At 36.4% G+C, this 21,166-nt stretch overlaps 1 protein-coding gene across 2 annotated transcripts in view; it reads right to left on the bottom strand.

Annotated features, from left to right (window-relative positions):
* THSD7B (thrombospondin type 1 domain containing 7B) overlaps positions 1 to 21,166 on the bottom strand; it is an 815,330-nt gene that overhangs the window by 55,451 nt on the left and 738,713 nt on the right. The window lies entirely within an intron of this gene.

Raw genomic sequence — 21,166 nt, 5'->3', positions numbered from 1 at the left:
TGAAAATCAAAAGGCAGGCAGAGTTAGGACGGACCCAGCTTTAGCTGACAAACAACAATTATTTGTATACATGCAGGGGCATGTACGACGACTACAGGGAAGAGACTATTGTGAGTATTAAACATAGTATTTAGAACATAAAACCATTATGTGATTCAAGTAAAGAGTTTTTATTTTATTCACCTGACAACTCTTTCTTTTCTATGTTAGGGTGAAGCGTACATTTTTATCTTCCATGTATAACTAGGCACATGGAGACTACTTTTATCAATTAAATGTACTCTGTAGTCTCAATCTGCCCTATAGCAGAGAGCAATGAGTTTTGAAATGTTTAAATGAATGAAAAAATGAGGACACTATCCTTGTGCCTTCATAGTCTAGCTCAATAGAAATAAGCACACAGAGAATATTTTTAGTGAGAACATTGTTTTCAAAACCTTGGAACAAACAGATATACAGAGAGAATTATGAAATCAATATTGCCAATATACCAGAACTTTCCTCTTATTTGGGAGGCCCTCTGATCCAAAGAGGATGAGCCACTGCATGTCATAGTTTTTTCAGCAAAATCAATGTATAAATATGAGCTTCAAAGATCTCCTGCAAATATCATTTTACCCGCAGGTCCACATGTTTTCTCATAGCTTGACTCATCTAATGCCCTTGAACCAAGTAATCCTGCCTGCCACATCTCCTCCAACTGCTCGGCCCACAACGGACCTTCAAGTTCCCCCAACTGGAATAATTTCCTTTCAACTGCCCTACATCCCATCCTTTCACTTCCTCAGAACACTAATCGGGGCTTCATCATTGACAGTCTTTCTTTTAATAATGATAAATTCTTCTCTTCTTTCCTGGGCAACATTCCACCCATGCTGAGGAATTACTCTACAGAACTTGCTTCTAAGCATACGAGTATATACATACACATATACCTAACATGTTATACCTGCCCTTTTAATATTATTATTTTTTATTATCCTGGCTCCTACCTTTATACACTCTTTGAGGGCATGGTAGTTCATGCTTTCTGTATTCCATGTCACTCCCTGAAAATCTTGGTATATTTTTTAAACAGTGGTTGTAGAATAAATACCATTAAATACGGTCACAATTCCAGACCGAAAAATCTAAGAGGAACAGAGATGTTTAAACTACAGGAGCAATAAAAGTCTCTGAATGAAAGTCACCAAATCATCAGTTCCATATTTGGGATGTTTTATTTATTTTTATCTTTTTAACTTTTCAGATATTGGAGCAAGGACACAACCTATAAACTGAATCTTGGCTGTTAAATCAAAATGATAATGTTGCGTTGCACTGAACTATACAGAAAAATGCCACAAAATTTTCTAATTTTGGATGATTGGAGCTATTGAAACACATTTACTGTCCATGTAACTTTACAGCTGGATAATCTGTCAATTTTTGTAAAGTAATTTTATATTTTAATTTTATTGAATTGTCTTTAGATAATCAAGAAGGGCCATTAAAACCAGGTAATTATTCTCAATTATCTGCAAATAAATCCCATGCTAAATGCTTACTAATAATTTATTACTAGCTCGCCAATTAATTTGATTATTTGTTCTCATGAGAAGGAATAATAACTTAAATGATTTGCCAATGAAAGAAAATGAAAGTATCTTAGTAGATACTCCCGATTACACCTTTTCTACTTTATAAAAAAATCAATTAATGTCTGAACCTAATATGTGTAAAGACTCATGTACAGGCTTAGTCTAAACCATCAAATAAAGCAAAAGAGAAAATAACACACACACACACACGCACACACACACACACACACACACACACAAAACCATGCATGAATGCACAAGTGAAATTACTATGTAACCTGGAACAATTCACGTATATGCTCTTTACCTTATTTCCTCATATAAACCTAGGTGAGAAACAAGTATATAGATAGGCATATACTTTGATAAGATTTAAGAATTTCCTCCCTCAGACCTCATAGTATATCAGGCTCCAAGTCTTATGGATATGGTTTTAAAATATCCTCTTGAGCCTAACCTGTTGTTCATAACTATGTGGACATTGATAATCACTTTCTAGAAATTAACATAGTGAAAACCAACATTGCAGCTAACTCTCTTATTAACTCTTTATCCATAGAAACAGGCAAAGAGGGGAGCATGGGTGAGTGAAATCTACAAAGATGATCCAACCTAATCGTAGGCAATATGTTCACATTCTACGTTATAGAAATTGTCCTAGCACTGCTCACAAGTGATAGATGGATTAGTGTTTCTCCTTATTTCTTTCTCTCTACTAGCTATTTATACGAAGTTCATACAGTAATGAATTGGTCACAAGGAAGATGGGAGTGAGGCTAAGAAAAAAAGAATAGTGAGAGAGACTTATATCTAGATGATTTCTTTATTGGATCAAGACTCCTCAAATATAAATCTGAATCTCCTGTCCTCTAGAGTATTTATACAAAGACATGCCATTAACTTTTTAAACACAAAAAGTGAGAAAGCAATGTGTGGATAACTACCCCAAAGTCAACTCTGGACCAGTTTTACTATAAAGATCAAGTTTATATAATTTAAGTTGATTTGTTTTAGGCAAGGAGATGACCAATAAGAACCAGCTGCAATAGTCCCCACTTTTCTGTGATTTTGGTTTCAGTATCCCATGGTCAGTCAGTCATGGTCTAAAAATACTAAATGGAAAATTCCAGAAATTAAAAATTCATAGCTTTTAAATTGTGCACCTTTCTGAGTAACGGTTTGAAATCTCACACCACCTTTGATGTGAATCATCCTTTTGTCCAGTATTTCTACACTGCATATACTCCATACGTTAGTCACTTAGTAGTTGTCTCAGTTATTAGATCGACTGCAGTGGTATTGCAGTGCTTGTGTTTAAACCACCTTTATTTTACTTAATAATGGTCCCAAAGCACAAAAATAGTGATGTAGGCAATTTGGACATGCCAAAGAATGTTCTTTTAAGTGAAAAGGTGTGTATATATAGTAGAAAACATAGTATGTATACATACATACATACATACATATATATAGTATGTATGTATAGTATGTACATATATACATATATATGTATATGTACACATATACATATATATATATATATATATATATATATATATATATATATATATATGTATGTATGTATGTATATCAGGTTCAGTGCTTTCTATGGTTTCAGGCATCCACCAGAGGTCTTGGAACTATCCCTGACAGAAACGGAAGGGCCCCCATAGTCTCTGGTACGTAATCCCCTTTAAGAGATTAGATTTTTCTGACATATTACCTTTGAAAACCAGCACTTAGCATACAGTTCAATCATTCCTCTTAACGTTGTACCTTCACACCTTTTGCTCTTTCTGGGAACAAGCCCTTGACGCTAGGGCCTGATGTGAATATTTGTATTCATTGGTCAAAATTATATCAGATATCCACTGACTTCCTTGCACCCTTATAAATAGAATCGCCTCATCTAGTAAACATTTCCACTGTACTTGTATACGTATTGATGTGTTCCAATGGGCTATTTGAAGAGAGAGTCCATGTCTTAATTTTCTTGGACACTGAGAGGTTGTTCTGTGTCTGGCATATGGTATGTAAACAATAAATATTTGTTGTGTAGAATAATTTGGTTCTTCTTGAGCAGTAAGACTGGATTTTTGTTAGCTGGCTTTAGCAGGTAAATGGTCAAACCTGGACTATGATTATCTTGCCTGAATTTAAGGGATCCCCATAGGTCTGTGTAGCTGATAAAATAGGAATATAATCTTTTCTCTAATCCTCATATTTTCTATAAAATCTAGATAACACTTCCCAGAATAATAGAATTTATCACTAAATTAATAAGCATATCAATAAAGAAGTTTTCATTTGCCCATATAAAACAGATAATTTAGATAAGATATTTTAAATAAATCCAAATAAGAATGTAAAATTTGATATTTTTTCTCATTAGCACTGAACTATTTGCAATCACAGTTTAATAAAAACCTGGCATAAATCCAAGTACTTGTGAATTTAAGTCACTGTGCAAATTTCTTGTCTAGAGATGAGCATGACTCTAAGACTTGGCCTTGTCAGCTATCATCAGATATAGATACCCAATGCCTTTATTCAGTTACAAGGTTTATCTGATAATTCCTTGATGGTTTCTCCCTCAGTTAGCTGATTAGCTCTCCTGTCAGTAGCTCTGCTATTTCTCTATATTTCATGAGGCCACAATAGATATATGCTATGAACTTGAGCTTTCTTATTTGGAAAAATGCAGTAAAAAGATTCACAAAACACCACTGCAAAGTTTTGTAAGGAAATTTTAAATAAAATTAAACTCTGGTTCTTAAAGATTGATAAGGCATGAGGAAACCTGTAGGGGAGAAAAATCAGGGCCTAAAGAGTTGTTAGTCATGGCTCTCATATTTAAAAAAAAATCTCAGAGATTCTGAGGAGATGGTTACAGAAATGAAAAGAAAATAATTATTTGAACATAACAGTGCAACAAGGAGAGCAAAGTCAAAAATAGACCATCAATAAATCAACAAACAAGAAGTGCTGGTGAGGATATGGAGAAAAGGGATCCCTCGTGTACTGCTGGTGGGATTGCAGATTGGTGCAGCCACTGGAAATCAGTATGGAGCATCTCAAAAAACTGGAAATGAACTACCTTATGACCCAGCAATTCCACTCTTAGATATCTATCCAGAGAAATCCAAATGCTAATTCAAAAAAAAAAATTATGCAGCCCTGTGTTTATTGTATCACTATTCACAATAGCCAAGACATGGAAACAACCGAAATGTCCATCGGTAGATGACTGGATTAAGAAAGTATGGTTTACATTTATACAATGGAGTATTACTCGATCATAAAGAAGACAGAAATCTTACCATTTGCAACGATATAGATGGACCTAGGGAACATTATGGTACGTGAAATAAGTCAGATGGAGAAAGACAAATATCATTTGATCTCACTTACATGTGGAATCTAAAAAATAGAATAAATGGACAAGCTAATCAGAAACAGTCTCAGAGATATGGAGGAAAAACTGAGGGTTGCTAGATAGGAGGGGATGAGGATGAGGGAGAAGGTGAGGGGATTAGAAAGCACAATTGGTAACCACAAGATTGCCACGGGGATATGAAAGACAGTTTGGGGAATATAATCAATAATGTTGTGAAGATTTTGTAGGGTATCTGATGAACATTTGTCTTATTAGGGAGACCGCTTCGTGGATGGTGTAGGTGTCTGCTACGGTGTGCACCTTAGGCTGAATAAGAATGACAACTATAATTTACACACACACACACACACACACACACACACATACACACACACACACACATATATATTCAAAGGTTGTGGAGTACAGCATAAGGAATAGGGTCAATGGAACTGGAACTGTAACAGATATATAAGATGTCTGAGCGGTAGTAGATTGGGGGAGGGGAGTTATCACTTTGTGAGGGGTACAAATCTCTAACTAGTACATTTTTTGTATACCTGAAACTAATAATAATAAAATAGTTAGATGATATACTCAGTAAAATTAAGTGACAAGTTATTTCCACAAACCTCAAATTATGAATAGGTAGGGAGCAATGACTGAAGTTATAGGACCTACATGGTATCAGCATCAAACAGCAGAAAGCAAGAAGGGAAAAAAAATGGACAGCTAGCATACCCAGGAACACTGAAATAGAAAATTGAACCTGAGAGTCATAGGGTTTTGCACACTCCAAAAGTAGGTGAACATAAAGGTACCATGGAGAGGTTTTAGGGGCTGATGCAGTCTGGGTCCAATGAACTCTCAACATTAACAAGCTAAAGCTCCCTTCCAGGAGAGTTTCCTACACTGAAGAAAAACTGGTGGGAAGCATTTCCAAACTGAGCAAAAGAGAGAGAGATGAGAGAGAAAGATGAGAGAGGGATGAGAGAGAGAGAGAGAGACAGACAGAGAATGAAAATGAATCCTGGACCATGAAATGAAAGTAGGAAAAAACAGTTCTCAACTACACCTCTTTCTAAAAGTTCATAAGACTTGATTTAGCATAAAAATAAGCAAAGGAAGGGATAAAATTCAAATCCTACAAAATGGTATTATGAATAAAAAGACAATAAAAGTCATAAATCACATCCCCATAGATAAGACAGTGCATCAAAAAGACATGCATAAAAAAACAGATGAAAACTATTTTATAATGAACTAACAGTCCCTTAGGAAATGGGGCAAGATACAAAAGAACAACATAAATAAGATTAGAAAACCTCAACTCAAATGATAAGACTCAGTAAATAGAAATAAAAATAAAATCATTTTCAGAAATGAAGATAAAACTAGGAGAAACACAAGGATAAAAAAAAGTACAACAAATACTGTCTTAAGAAAAACAAAAAAAATGGAAAAAGAAAAAATTGAAATTAAGTAAAACATTAAACAAGAGATTAAACGTATTTGAGAAAAACTGGTGAATAGAAGAGTGAGGCAAAACAGATGCCACGTGCATATTAATAAGATTTTATAAAAAGAAAACCTAAGAAAAAAGAACTTAACACAAAAAGATTCAAGAAAACTTTTTTTAAAAAATTGAAAATACTGTTTAAAGAGTACATCAGAATCACCTATACCGAGACATATCCTAGTAAAATTATTAAGCTTTAAAGAAAAAAGAAAAACATTCTTTGAGCATCTAGGCAATAATACCAGATGGTTTATAAAGAAAAAAAAATCAGATTATCATAAGACTTTTTGACAGGAAAATCTTGCGCTAGAAAAACTGCAGTGTTATAATAAAGATATACAAAGAAAAACAGCAAACATGATCCAAGGATTTTATATCCAACGAAGCTGATATTCAATGGAAAGACAATAGATAATAACAGGCAAGAACTCAAGGAATATTCTTTCCACAAGCTCTTTCAAAGGGTTTTACTGGAGACTGAGTTTTAGACATCCAAATGGCAGGAAAGACATCAATGTAAAGACTCATGGAGAGCCGACTTGACTTGTAGAACTTACCTAAAGGCTGTATGCTCTGAAGATATAGATATAATAAAAATGTAAAAGAACGAAGAAGGCCTGTGTAAAAAACTATCAATATCTTAAAGTCCTCATGTTGGAGGTAGTATAGGTATTGTTATTCTGAGAATGTTTTCTATGTTATGTGGAATAAAGCAAAGCTGTAGTTATTCTATCTATCTATCTATCATCTATCTATCTATCTATCTATCTATCTATCTATCTATCTATCTATCTATCTATCTATCTATCTATTTATCTATCTATCTATCTATCTATCTATCTATCTATCATCTATCTATCTATATCATCTATCTATATCTATCTATCTATCTGTGGGACAGAGCAAGGAGTGCAGTTTCCAGGCTCTCGGCCTCAAGTGGAAAGTTGCTGGCTCAGGTAGTAAATGGACATCAACTGTGATTGCATGGCCATCAGCTATGGCTAGTTGGCTGTCAGCTGTAACCAGTGAGCTATTGTAACCAGTTGGCCTCTGATATAACTGCTGTGGCTACGCTAGCAGAGAAATGGGGGCTAGCAAGATGGTGGCTGGCAAGCGTGGATTGCAGTTAGCACGGCAGAGTGCGGGTTGCAGATTGCAGAGAAGTGGACAGCAGGTTGCAGACAGTGTGGCTCCTGCTTCCTGTGTCTCCAACCCAGCTGCCAGCAAGACTATAGTGGTATAACTCCCCTACCTATGGCTCCCAGGGTGTTCCTTTCTGGCCTCACCATATCCTGCGTTCTTATGTGGGGAGCGGGAGCAGAGATCCCGCAGGCCGCCCAGCACGACTCTATCTATCTATGGGTCTATCTGTCTGTCTGTCTGTCTGTCTGTCTGTCTATCATCTATCTATCTTTTATCTCCAGTGTCCTTGAAAAAGTTGATTCTTAGTATAGAAAAAGGAGATACAGATGTAAAATAGAACTTAAGTGAACTCTTATTTAGAGTTCATCAGTATAAACTCATGAAATAATTCATCTTCACAATAAAGGAAATAACTATATATTTCAAAGCTCTTCCTACTGAAGTGGCATAGAAACAGTGGAAGCCACTAAGTGAGAGCCTCCCTAGAGTTCTTTCCGTGTCATTGAAGAGCCCTTTCCACTAAAAGAAGCCAGGTTTTTTTAGAGGAACAGTTGATTCTAAGTCTGGCAAAAGGAAATGTTCAAAATGAGACTGACACATCTTGCCATATCAAATAACAAGGAAGCTAACAAAGAACACCAGAGTCTTTATTAAAATGTTTGTAGAACAAATTTAAAAAGACTAGCTATATAATCTGAGCAATGCTATAGATGATAACTGAAAAGGATTAAAATACATCAACTTTATTTAAATTTGATTTCATAATGATACAAAAAATAGTCATATGTGGTGAAAGATGCTAGGGAAACAACTCCTAATTTTGAAAACTGCTAAATAAAGGGCAATATATATATTTTGCCTGCTGCCCTTTCTATACACAATGGATCAATAGGTCATTACATAGAAGTTGGGGTAAAATTTCTCCTTATAGAAGTAGTAGTACAAGTAAATGAGAACGGATAATGGAATTGGGATGTTGCCATTTTTGTGTTTCCTAGATGATAATTGGTCCAGGAATTTACCACCAATAATAGCTAAACTCACAGAGATAACCATACATTACGAACCTTCCATAAAAGAGCAGACCTTTATCTTGTCAAAATAATGAAATCTGAATCTGATTAAGCCTCTATATCCAACTCCCAATATATAGGAAATTCAAGGCCAGAGGAACATGTTAAGCCTCATCACAGGTCTGAAATTTACTAGACCGACTGGGTAATTCTATAGAAAAGATGGTGTTTTCCTTACCAGTACATTGTTAAGAAGAAAAAGAAAGAAATCAGAGGAGAAGCTAGATAACACGAGATTTAAAGACATTATAAAAACTGGCAGAACTAAGCTATAATGTCTAGTCACACGGATTATAGATCTAAAGGAAAATATTATGTTGGAAAGCAGTACAGAGTTTACTTTTTTTAAAGAATACTTCTGTGTGTGTGGGGGGTACACACACACACACACACACACACATATATTTTTTAATTTTATTAGGGAATATTGGGGAATAGTGTGTTTCTGCAGGGCCCATCAGCTCCAAGTCGTTGTCCTTCAGTCTAGTTGTAGAGGGTGCAGCTTAGCTCTTTTTCAATCTTAGCTACATTGGGTGCAGCCCAGCATCCCATGTGGGAATTGAACCAGCAACCTTGTTGAACTGGCAACCTTGTTGTTGAGAGCTTGCGCTCTAACCAACTGAGCCATCCAGCTGCCCCTCATTGGCCCCTCGTTGTCTTCAATGTAGTGTGGAGGGCGCAGCTCACTGGCCAATGTGGGAATCTAACCAGCAACTCTGTTGTTCAGACCTCGCTCTAAACAACTGAGCCATCTAGCTGCCCCAGAGTTTACTTTTGAGGGAAGGGCGGAGGTTATAATTAGGAGAAACCTGTGAAACTCTTTGTGGGTAACAGGCAAGTTTCTACCTCCTAACCTGGGTGGCTCTTTGTCTGATAAACTGTACATTTGTTTTATGTGGTTTTCTGTATTTCCATTAAAATCCACATTTTAAAATGTTAAAAACTTTTATCATCCTTGGAAAATTTAGGTTTCTTTTCATTATGGGATTTGATATTCTCCTGACAGCAGTCTTTCCCAAAGTGTGTTGTTTTCTACAGTGTGGCAATAGGTGCCAAGAGAGAAAATTGTTTCATAGGCAAATGCATTTAGGAAACATTGAGGTAAATAGTGCTAAACAAGGATTTTTACAATAGGTCTTTACTATGTTTGGCAGAGTCTGGCTATTAAGTTATCAAAATCTATTCTCTTCTTTCTTCCTCGGCATGGGACTGGACCACACATCTCAGCCTTTCTTGAAGTTAGGTGTGGTCACACAACTGAGTTTTGACAAATGAAAGGGAAGTGGGAGGCTAAGTGACACTCCACGCCTGACCCTAAGGCCTCACACATGCTGTCCTCCATGCTCTTCACCCTTTCTAGTGATAACCAAAGTGACTTGGGATGCCAAACTTGAAGATGGCAGACCTCCTATTAGCCTCAGTCCCAGAATGACTGCATGAAGGAGAATGTCTTTCTCCACTGAGAAAACTCACTTAGGACTGTTTTCAAGGAGACAAATAAAATTATATTCTATTTGAACCATTTCAATTTGTGGTTATTTATTTTTGCAAATTATAACTACTGCACTGTACATTCTGATTCTCTAAGAGTCTCAAACTTTTATGTATCGGTTTAGCATTCCATATGACACATTTACAGATTCTTCCCTTTTCCAGCTGTGAGATCTTGATGAAATTACTTAAACTTTCTGTGCCATCTCTAAAAGGGGAGAAATAATATATCTGTAAAATAAATATATTTACAGATTTAAAAACATCAATGAATGAAATTCTTTGTACATTACAAAGTTATTGATTTATTATCTATGTGAATCAATTGCTCTCCTTAAAAACTCTTCTAGTAAGGTTTCCCTTTAAACAAATCATTTTTTGAGAATACATGGAATGCAAGGCACTGCACCAAAGAATAAATCAACTCAAGGAGGATTTTGCCTTTATACTTTGGATTTTCAACAGATCGTACCTTGTCTCCAAAAAAGAGTTACAATTACATTTTAAAAGAACATGTTGAGGGCTCAAAAGGAAATACAGTTATGTCACAGTCCCTGTAAAACAAAAGCATTTACTGAATTTGCCTCTGAGGAAGTTAAGTTTAATTTACTAATCTGTGTGTGTTGGACAGTAAGGTGGCAGGTGAATGAGGTTGGTCTTATTTACCCAAATAATTGTTTTTATCAAATGTCAAGTTATCACATATTAGTGGGTTGAGAACATAATATTAATAACTACTTTTATAATGCTTATTATGTGCCAGTCACTATTCTGTGTCCTTTAGATTAACTAATTTCATCGTCGTAACAACTGTGTGAGGTAGATATATTATTTCTCCCCTTTTAGAGATGGCACAGAAAGTTTAAGTAATTTCATCAAGATCTCACAGCTGGAAAAGGGAAGAATCAAGATTCCAACCCCATCATTATTATACTAGAGTCCTTGTTCTTAACAACTATGCTATCTTGGTTCTCAGTTTAGTGGGTCAAAATCAGCACATTTGAAATAGAGCATAGAGTGAGAAGTATTTCATGAAACTATTGTTTCTGATAATATATACAGTATGCCCTTAATTAAGTAATGGTGCATGTGCTCATTTGTGATATAAAATATATTTCCTACAGTGTCATGGTCAAAATGTTTAAAAGACACCAATCTAATAAAAAAATGCCTATACAAATATTTTTTCCATTAAATAGACTGTCATGATCATTATTGCAAAACTGTATTTTTATTAGATAGGTTTTTTTTTTATTTTGCAAGTATAAACTATAACTTTTTTCATTCTTTCTAGAATATTTCTATCATAAAAACTATTTAAAAAAATACCAGGATTAATTTCCTGACAGAAAAATGATTAAACTAAGTTTGTACCTAGAAAACTGACATTTATTTTCAATATGTAAATCTGTCTGAAAAATTAATTTCATAAGCATATCCCTTCCTATAAGAAATGGATATGGGTGCAGGTTGGTGCCTATCTCCTATCTAGATAAAATGGACTCAACTAGAGGGGAGGACAACAGAGGGCGCCTATGGCAACTCTTCATGTATTAGAAGAGCAATTACATTCAGAATATTCTCTTCCACAGAGTCTATAAAGATTCTTCATTCTTCATTCTTCAGAATGGGAAGTGGAGTCAAAATTCAAAAACTCACCATGTAGGCATGGCTAATGCTCATCTATCATGGCCATACATTGGAAGGGAGTAGAAGGCAGAGTACTGAGGGGGTACTCCAGCAGAAAGCCACAGGAACCGTTTCAGTATTTGTGTTTTAACTCCTCTCATTGAATGATCTGGGCATTCTCTTTGCCTTAGCCAACCACCTCTGTAGATACATCTAACACTATAGTAGTGGTTCTCTAACTGTGGTTCCAGGACCAGCAGCGTCCACATCATCTGGAAACTTGCTAGAAATGCAAACCATTGTGCCTTACACCAGACTCACTGAATCAAGAACTGTCGGGGAGGAAAAACCCACAACTCCCAATGTGGGGTTCAGTAATCTATGTTTTCATGAGTCCCACAGGTAATTCTCATACACTATCTAGTTTTCACACCAGTGTCCATGGTTTCAACTCGGTATGTAGAATACCAAACTCCTAATTCCCAACCCCAGTGTCCTCCTTCAGGCTTTCCTATCTCTGTTAACAGCAACTCCAGCCATACAGAGCTCAGGTCAAAAACTCTGGAGTCATCTTTGTCTCCTTTATTTTTCTCATACCTTAAGGCATGCCCCAAGCAAATTCTTTCAGCTCTAACTTTACAATAAAATGTATGATCCATCTACTTCTCACCGTTTGCACTCCTACCTTGGTCAAAGTCACTATCACTTTTCGCTGAGATTATAACCATAACCTCACAACTGATTTGGCTCTTCCCATTCTATAGATTATGTGGAACTCTGGGGCCAGAATTGTCCTTTTCAAATAATACAAATTAATCACTTAGCTTCTCTCGTCCATACTCTTCAATGGTTCCCAACTTAGCACAAAAACCATGTCCAACTCTGTGGTCTACAAAGCCCTACACAATCTGACTCCAAATCTCCTGCTTGCGCACGGCTCCATTCCTCACTCTGGCCTCCTACGGTAGGTGCTCTTGGAGAGCACCAGGCATTCCCGTCTCAGGATTTTATACTTGCTGTTCCCACCACCCTCAATACTCTTCCTCCAGTACCTGAATGATTTGCTCCCTTCCTTCGGTCAGTCACTGCTCCCCGTTTGAGAGGCCTTCTTTGACCATGTTATAATAATATTGGCAACTCCTCCATGCCAGTCTTTGTCCCTCTATATTTTTTCTTATTCATATCACTCCTCATTACCTGGTATGTTATATATTAAAATGATGGGTTTTGAAGTGCTTTCTTTGTTTTTAATTGTATCTCTCCCCTCTATGAGAATGTAAGCTCTATGAGAATGTAAGCTCCCCTCTATGAGAATGTAAGAGGGCTGGTACTTGGCCAGGTTTATTGTTGATATTCCCAGTACCTGGAATTGGCCCGGGCCCCGAAGAGATACTTGATAGATTTCAACAGACAGCATATTAGTGAGTGACAACCCAAGCTTTGCCAGGACACTCTGGCCTTCTTAGTGGCTCAAATAGAAAGAATGTTTATCACTTATCATTCCCAGGACTTGGGGATAGTTCATGAGTTTAATGAGATCAATGAATGTAAGAATTATGAGTTCGTGGGAGTTTGGGATTTTGCAAGTACAGTAAACTCCTATTAATGTATTTTGCACAGGTTAAATGATAGCGTACAACAAAGGAATATTTATTGTGACATTATAGCAAATCTGACCAGAAATTAAAATACCATAAACTAAGTTTATTGGTCAATCAGAAGGGCCCGAGATTGGATTCCTGGGCCTACAATAATGGGCTCTGTTTCTTCCCATACTTTATCCTAGATTTCAGGGATCCAATAAGACATACAAACCTTCATATAAAAGAATAGCCTCTTGTAGCTTCTGCTTGTCTTTTGAGAGATTAAATGGGTAATAACAATGGAGACTGAAATTATATTGTGGATGCTTTCCTGCACCCCAAATAACAGCAATAGGCAACATTTTAGAGTATGAACACATGCTTCATACTCTGGCGAACATTCCCTGGGGATTATCTCAGAAATCCCTTCTCCCTTAACCTACCCTGCTGATAATCTATGTGTACTTTTAATATCCTTGGTTTTACAAATGATGAAATTGAAGCTCAAATAATATAACAATTTTGCAGTAGATGCTCAAGCCAAGGTTTGAATTTACCCTTCAGTATCTTCAACTATTCTATTTGTAAAGTAGCGGTACTTGTGGGATATTTTGAGGTGGAGACATTGAGTCAAACAATGCATCACAGAGCTGTATTGTGATTGTGGTTATTGTAACCACTATTTATTTTAACCCGGAAAGCATTTAGTATGGACAACGGTAATTAGAGATGGAAAAGGAGAGAAAGAGCAGATGTATGGAATCATTGCACATAAACTAACCAAAAAGCAAGATAAACCACAGTGAAGAATGGGAGAGTCAGCTAGGGATAGAACAGTGAATAAGGCTTGCTGTCTGGCTTTGAGGAACCCACAGATGCTTCTAGTCTGAGGGCTGGCTTGTCAGATTTAGGGACTTAATTGGAAGGAGGAGTGCCAGACACATGTCTCAATATAATGGGACTGACAAGAGCAGGGGCAGAAGCTATGATATCATCAAAATGATATAACGTTCCTTGAAAGGCTTTGCTGGCCTATTGCTAAGAGAAAGTTAGGATGAGGCATAAATATCAGACTGATGCTTAGCTAAGATGTTTGGGTAACGATTTCATAATGGTCATGCATATCCTCCTATAATCCTTGTGGTTGGTATTTTACGACACGAAGAAGTTGTGAAGGTACACATTTATAATCCAATCAGAGGCCTCAGAACAGATGAATGATGCATAGCAAATCCAATTAGAGAATCTGAGGTTGTCACCTGTTTATATCATTATTGGGGATTGGGAATGAAAACAAGGACTCAAAAACACTGGCCTGCATTCCTCAAAAATAGAGTCATGAAAGAAAAAGCAAGACAGAAGAGAGTAAAGAGATATGATCATTAAATACAATATGGTCTGGATCCCATAATCAAAAGAACATAAATTATATAAAGAGCATAATTGGGAGCACTGGGAACATGGGAATATGACCTATACATTAGTTATAAGTATTGTATCATTGTTATATTTCCTGAATTTGTTAACTGTGATGTGATTATGTTAGAAAATATCCTTGAACTTAGGAAATGCACACTAATTATCAATATTACAGGGTAAAGGGGAACGATGCCTTCAACGTATGCTCAAATGGTTCAGAAATAATATTACGTATATGTATACATACTTATGCCATTTTTCACATATGTGTTTATAAGAGTGTGTATGTGATTGTGTGTAGCGGGGTGCAGAGAGAGAGGGAAATGATCAAGCATATGTTGCAAACTTATAATTGATGGTGTGAATTTTCTGTAAATTTGAAATATTTTGAAATAAATTTTGTTCAATAAGAGAGAACCATAAATGGCATGGTCACACCGATATTGAGGAGACACTAATAAATGACAAAAATGAAGCATGCATTTGTAACTCTCTATATGCCCCCCAGAGAATCTTTAAGTAGCGACTCCTATTTGAAGTGAGGACACACTCAACTAACTCTTAATCTCAATCATTTTCCTTCTCTCTGCTTTCTTTTTCTCCTCTCCTTCTTCAGCTTCTTTTATTTTCCACATGAAGCTTACTTCTCTTTCTTTACTCTAATCCCCAACGATTCAAGGACCAAATAAAAAGTCAAGCCAAAATAAGCAATAAACCACCCTGGTACTCCTGCCTGTGATGTGCTCCAGGATGTTGTCTGGAATGAGAATCCTAGAATGAAAGTCCTGGTCTCTGCCAGTAGTGCAGGAATGTAGGGCCCTTTGTCAGACCCAAGAAGGATAATAATGGTCCCTTTTGTGACATTTTTGTTTTACTGTGCATGTAAAACAAACTCCATTCCCAGTCCCCACCATATCAAAGGGAAGTGTCAGATACTCTATCTAGAATGGGGCTGGGATCTCACTCTTCCTTTGCCTTTCCTCTCCCACTAAATATTATTGGAACTCTTTTCTCTCAGAAGAATCTTATCCTTAGTTAGCTAAAGCCACATAATTTGCTAGAGGAAGAAGTGCTATTAAATTCTACATGTGGAGGGAAGAAAGGAGGACAAAACAGAGGAGGCCCCCAGGGGACTCTGATCTGAGTTTATTCTTTCTACTCACACCACTGTTCTAGGCTCTAACTCACACTGAATCTTTTCTTCTTTCTTCTTCTTTTCCTTCCTCATCACTGCCCTACTCTCTTTTGCCTAACTAACCCTTACTCATCTCTGAGGTTCCCATATGAATATTCTCCCCCCACAAAACTTTACTAATCCTCCCAGGGGTTAGAAAATCTACCAATATGAAAATGTGCCAAATGTGATCACAAAATACAGTGAATGGTGAATTCTGCTGTCTAGTGCCATCCACTGGAAAGGCAGGGATCTTCAATACAGGAAGTGGTGTGTCGAACCTTAGTAGTAACAGCGTGCGACAAGTTTAAATTTGTTCAGTGCAGTCAGTCAGGTGTGAGATACGGTTGAGAGATGGTGTGTTTAAAGTGTGCCATAAATCATGGAACACGTACAATGCATTGGGTATGATATGGGCAAATGGTTTCATCCTCCATCATGACAACGCTCTGTGTCACACATCACTTCTGATACGGCAGTTTCTGTCAAATAAGAACATTATGGTGTGTCCATTATTCACCAGATCAGGCACCATGTGACTTCTGGCTCTTCCCCAAAGTCAAAATTACCATGAAAGGTAAACGTTTTGAATTGATTCAGGACACTGATGCAGCCATGATAGCACAACTAAAGACACTCATGAAAGAGGACTTCCAGAACTGTTTCAGAAAGTGGCAAGAAAGATGGGATGAGTGTGTTCTAAGCGAGTGTGAGTATTTTGAGGGGGATTGCTGACAATGTATCTTTTAATGTAATATTTTTTTAAATTAAACATTCTCTGTATTTTGTTATCACGCCTCGTATATGCTCTCATGACAACCTGAACTTTTTCTTTTAACACCGTCTGCTCTGTTGAAATTGACTAGGAATTTTCTGTGCTTCTCATTAGACTTGAGGACACGGAATGTTTACTGTCATAGTCCCAATGTCTAACAAAGCTTTGTCACATAGTACGTACTTAACACAGGTTGAATACAATATTTACAATTTTTTTCTGTACTTACATGCTAATCACTGTGTTAAATAATTTACACATATAAATCTCTGGTCTAACTTTTGAGTTGTGTACTATTTCTCAATTTTCCTGACTTACTGAGGTTAAATAACTTACCCAAAGTACCAGTGCTAGGAAGGGCAACAAAGAACAAAGGGAATACAGTGCATTTGGGCTGCTTCTAAATCTCAAACTTATTTCCTACAGTTGTTTACTCAGTATTGTTATAAACCTAACACTTGCCTTTCAGCATGGAAATTAGCATCTAGAAAATAAAACACGCAAACAAATTGCATTTTATCTCAGGGCCTACTGTAACGGAAAAAATATGTGGCGGATAGGAATATGGTCTCCATAAAGTCTGTAATTATAAACAAATTTGAATGTAAACACATCCATAGTGTTTGTATCTGCAGTTTGAGAATTATTGTCTTTTTTTTGTATTACTACTATATTATAAATGGGGTATTTTAAAACTTTTTAAAAAACCTACAGATAAATATGAAGAACTAAGGAATACTAGTGTGGTATGATAAATCGAATAGAATAAAACACATTACATCTTTTTTTAAGAAACCATAGTTCACTGAAAATTATTCATAGATATTGTTCAAGGTAATGTATATACTATAACCTAAATGGAAATGAGGTTAAGACCTGCAAAGAAACACATACATTTTAAAAAGCTGAAGTGTGTACCAAAATCAGCAAGACATCGCTCTGTCCATTATGACTTATCAGACATTCTGTTTTGTGGAAAGGTTCCCTGGCAAGCAATGCTGTAATGTGCCATAGGGGTAAATACATTTTCACATTATTTTTCCGTACAACCAACTTTGGGGATTGAAATGGTGCAAAAAAGGACTTGTAGGATAACCTTCACGTACTGTAAACACATGTTTAAAATTCAAAGTGAAAACCTGGCCTTTCCTACTTGGACAAGAAATATACAATTGGGATGGAATAGAAATCACAAGTAAAACAGAATACAGATCACAAACCCAAGTTCAAAACCATTAATATGTAGTAGCTAGATACTAAAGCTTTAATAATAGCCATCATAATAATGAAGTATCATTGACAGTAAAGACACATCTCATATAGATCAAAGAGAGGAATTAAGTCATTTCAAACAATTAAATTTTATATTTCACAAAAGTTGAAATAGTCACTCTTTTCATAATTCTTGAAGAAAATTATGTACCTACTTTCACAAAGTACGAACAATGGGAAATACTTATTGTAAGTGAATTTGAATTCAGATCCTGATGTTTTAAAATTTTCAATATTACTAATATTTTATGCATTTGTAGTACCAATAAAATCATAGTTGATATTACAAAAAATGATTAATATACTCACATTTATACATCAATAAACTGAGCTTCAAAGAGTGTCAGCAACCCATCAAAGTCACAAAGGTATAACAAGCAGAACAGACACCAGAATCGCGAGATCCCCTTTCTGTTATCTTCTTGAATTGCGTCAAGAATTGCGTCAAGAATTGCATCAAGTACTCTCTGTGTATACCTGCTTTATGAATAAGGTTTTACCAATATCAATTCAATAGCAAGTAGAATAACTCAGTAACAGTGGCTGATTAGTCTTCATTCCTTGTTCCAAATGATATGAGTGACTGGAATCCAAGTACACTACTCAATGATCTAAGTGTTCCTTTGTCAAAATTATCCTATAAAAAAAGTTAGAGATTTTGAGAACCTATTTTAGCACATTGTGATAATGAAGGGGGCATTGGCAGAAATCTATTTCCTTAAAAAAAAAAAACTAAAGTCATTGCCTCTATGTCTCTGTTCACTTATAGATGTACCCTATGTAATTCATAATGAAGTGAAGACAATGAAATGAGGTCATTTTGGGAGCACTCTGAAGAAGAACAACAAAAATTCTACAGATACAAAGTAGAGTTGTCCATGCTGCAATTGTGGGGCCCTCAGGCGAGGGGAGGAGTTTATGCTGGACTGTGCTTTGAGAGAATAGTTCATCAAAGCATCATCTAAATGAAAACTAAGAGCCATCAAGTTTCAGCTCATCACCAATTACCCAAAGGTTGGAGTCACTCAATCAAATGTCACCAGAAACAAATTGAAAGTTGGTGGAGCACAAAATAGATGACAGTAAGACTCTTGGATGTGAGTCCGTGAGCGTGAGGAGGGCTGATGAGAGAGGCTTTGAGGGTGATAGCCACACATGTGTGGCACAAACAGAACTCCCGATTGCAAGGATTGTCCACTTCCTATTGACATAGACTCCTAAGTAAGTAATATGTGTATGAAGGAGAATTAGGAGTGATTTCCCTTAAAAAGCAGGATGTATTCCCTTAGCTTGGAGGCCTAATTCAACCAGAAAGAGGCAAAGGACAGCAACAGAGGAAATAGGGGAGGAAGCAGGCCACTGTAAGTTTGGAAACTCAAACACAGTTAATGGTGGCAAAATTTCAGAACATTCTATTGAACAGACATGACAGACTTTCATAAGATTAGAATAGGTTGCCACAGTTATGAACAAATATATTAAGCTGAAAGAATATACACACTGGCTTTTGAATTAGGCTCAATTTCAAATTTGGAACCTGCAACCTCAGGTATTGGGAGTCTGATTAGTTATTTGACTTCTGCATCTTTCAATTTACTTACTACTAAAAAGGGGCGAGTAGTGCTATACTACGAGTATGGCACGATATAATGCATATAAAAGGCCTAGCACAGAGAAACAGTTTTTTGTTTTGTTTTGTTTTGTTTTGTTTTGTTAATTTGCTTTTACTTACAAGAGTAGTTCCAAGGATAGACTGAAACCATGATCTACACTGTTTCCAGAGGTGAATGCCCATCTTGCTTCTGATGTGTTCTGAATTCTAATGAAATCAAAGGAGTTAGGAGCAGAAAAAATGTGTCTGCTTTGTTTCTTATATGATAGTGTGTGTGTATGGGGGAGAGGGAGGGAGAAGGAGGAGGACAGGAAATAAGAGGACACAAGGGAGGCCTAAAAGCATTGGAAAACGGTCACTCTGTGTGGCACAAGCATGCAGAGAATTCCTGAGTCTTCCAGGAAGACCAGCTTGGTAGGGAAAGGGCAGAAGGATATATCAGTGACGACCCACCGATGAACAGTGAAAAATCACTCCATATGTTTCTGGTACAGTCCTTCTTGTTACACATTAAATTCTCTAGCTTCTATTAAAAAGCAAAGCTTTATAAGAGCATGCCAAATGCATTTCTTTGAGCTAGATGTTTATTGATATCATATGAGAAGGGAGGAAAAAAAAACAAGAGAAAAATCTCTAGGGTTTTCTTTAGAGGGTTGTAAATCATTGAATTATGAGTTATACAGATATTTACAAGGTTGGCCTAGATAGAGTATAGTAATCTATAAATGCTATTCAACTGATTTATGGCACAACTGTTCTAACACATTAACAATAGCAGGAAATGCATTTAATTTATTTTTAGGGATGCACATTTACATTATTCACAACAAGCCATTTATAGGGAAATGTAGAACCCTTAAACTAAAGTGAATGCATCTCTAGTGGGATTTGAACAGTTATAACTGTCTAATAAATGCTCATATCCTAACTTACTGTACAAGCCAATGTAAATGCTCACTAGCTATCCTGTGAGTACTTTATTCTGTGAATTATTGAACAGCTCCGGAACACATGGCAGAATCTGTAGACTGAAGTTGTATAGGTCCTGAATGATAAAGAACTTACATTCCTTATGGAAATTTTGCTAGAGCATGAAAAATAAAATCATGTTCTATTTCTGATACCATATTCCAGATTTGTCAGATGTAGTAGAGTGATAATCTCAAGGTTCTGAGGATGGCTTAGCATTTGGGGCTACTGTCTGGAAAATGCATCACTTGGATGACTGCTATATCACTGGTCTAATTTGCACTCTCCCTCATCAAGATGAAAATAATGTTCCGGGCTTTTCTGCATCCTTAAAAAACAAAAACAAAACAAAAAAAATACATGCATACACAGCTTGGAGACTGAGGTGAAGAAGAAAGATAAAAGAAGGGGGCGGCGGAAAGAAGAGAAAGGAACAGGAATGAGAGGGAATGAGGGAGTGAAGGAGTGACAGACGCAGGAAAAGGGAGCCCCATGCTAAATCACCTGGGGCTTTCATGTGTTCTATCATTTATTTCTCTCAGGTACCCCTT

The sequence above is a fragment of the Rhinolophus hipposideros genome (assembly GCF_964194185.1).
Source record: "Rhinolophus hipposideros genome assembly, chromosome: 6".
Classification (NCBI taxonomy): domain Eukaryota; kingdom Metazoa; phylum Chordata; class Mammalia; order Chiroptera; family Rhinolophidae; genus Rhinolophus; species Rhinolophus hipposideros.
Note: the sequence above shows the minus strand (reverse complement) of the source record. Positions and strands in the feature narration are given on the sequence as shown.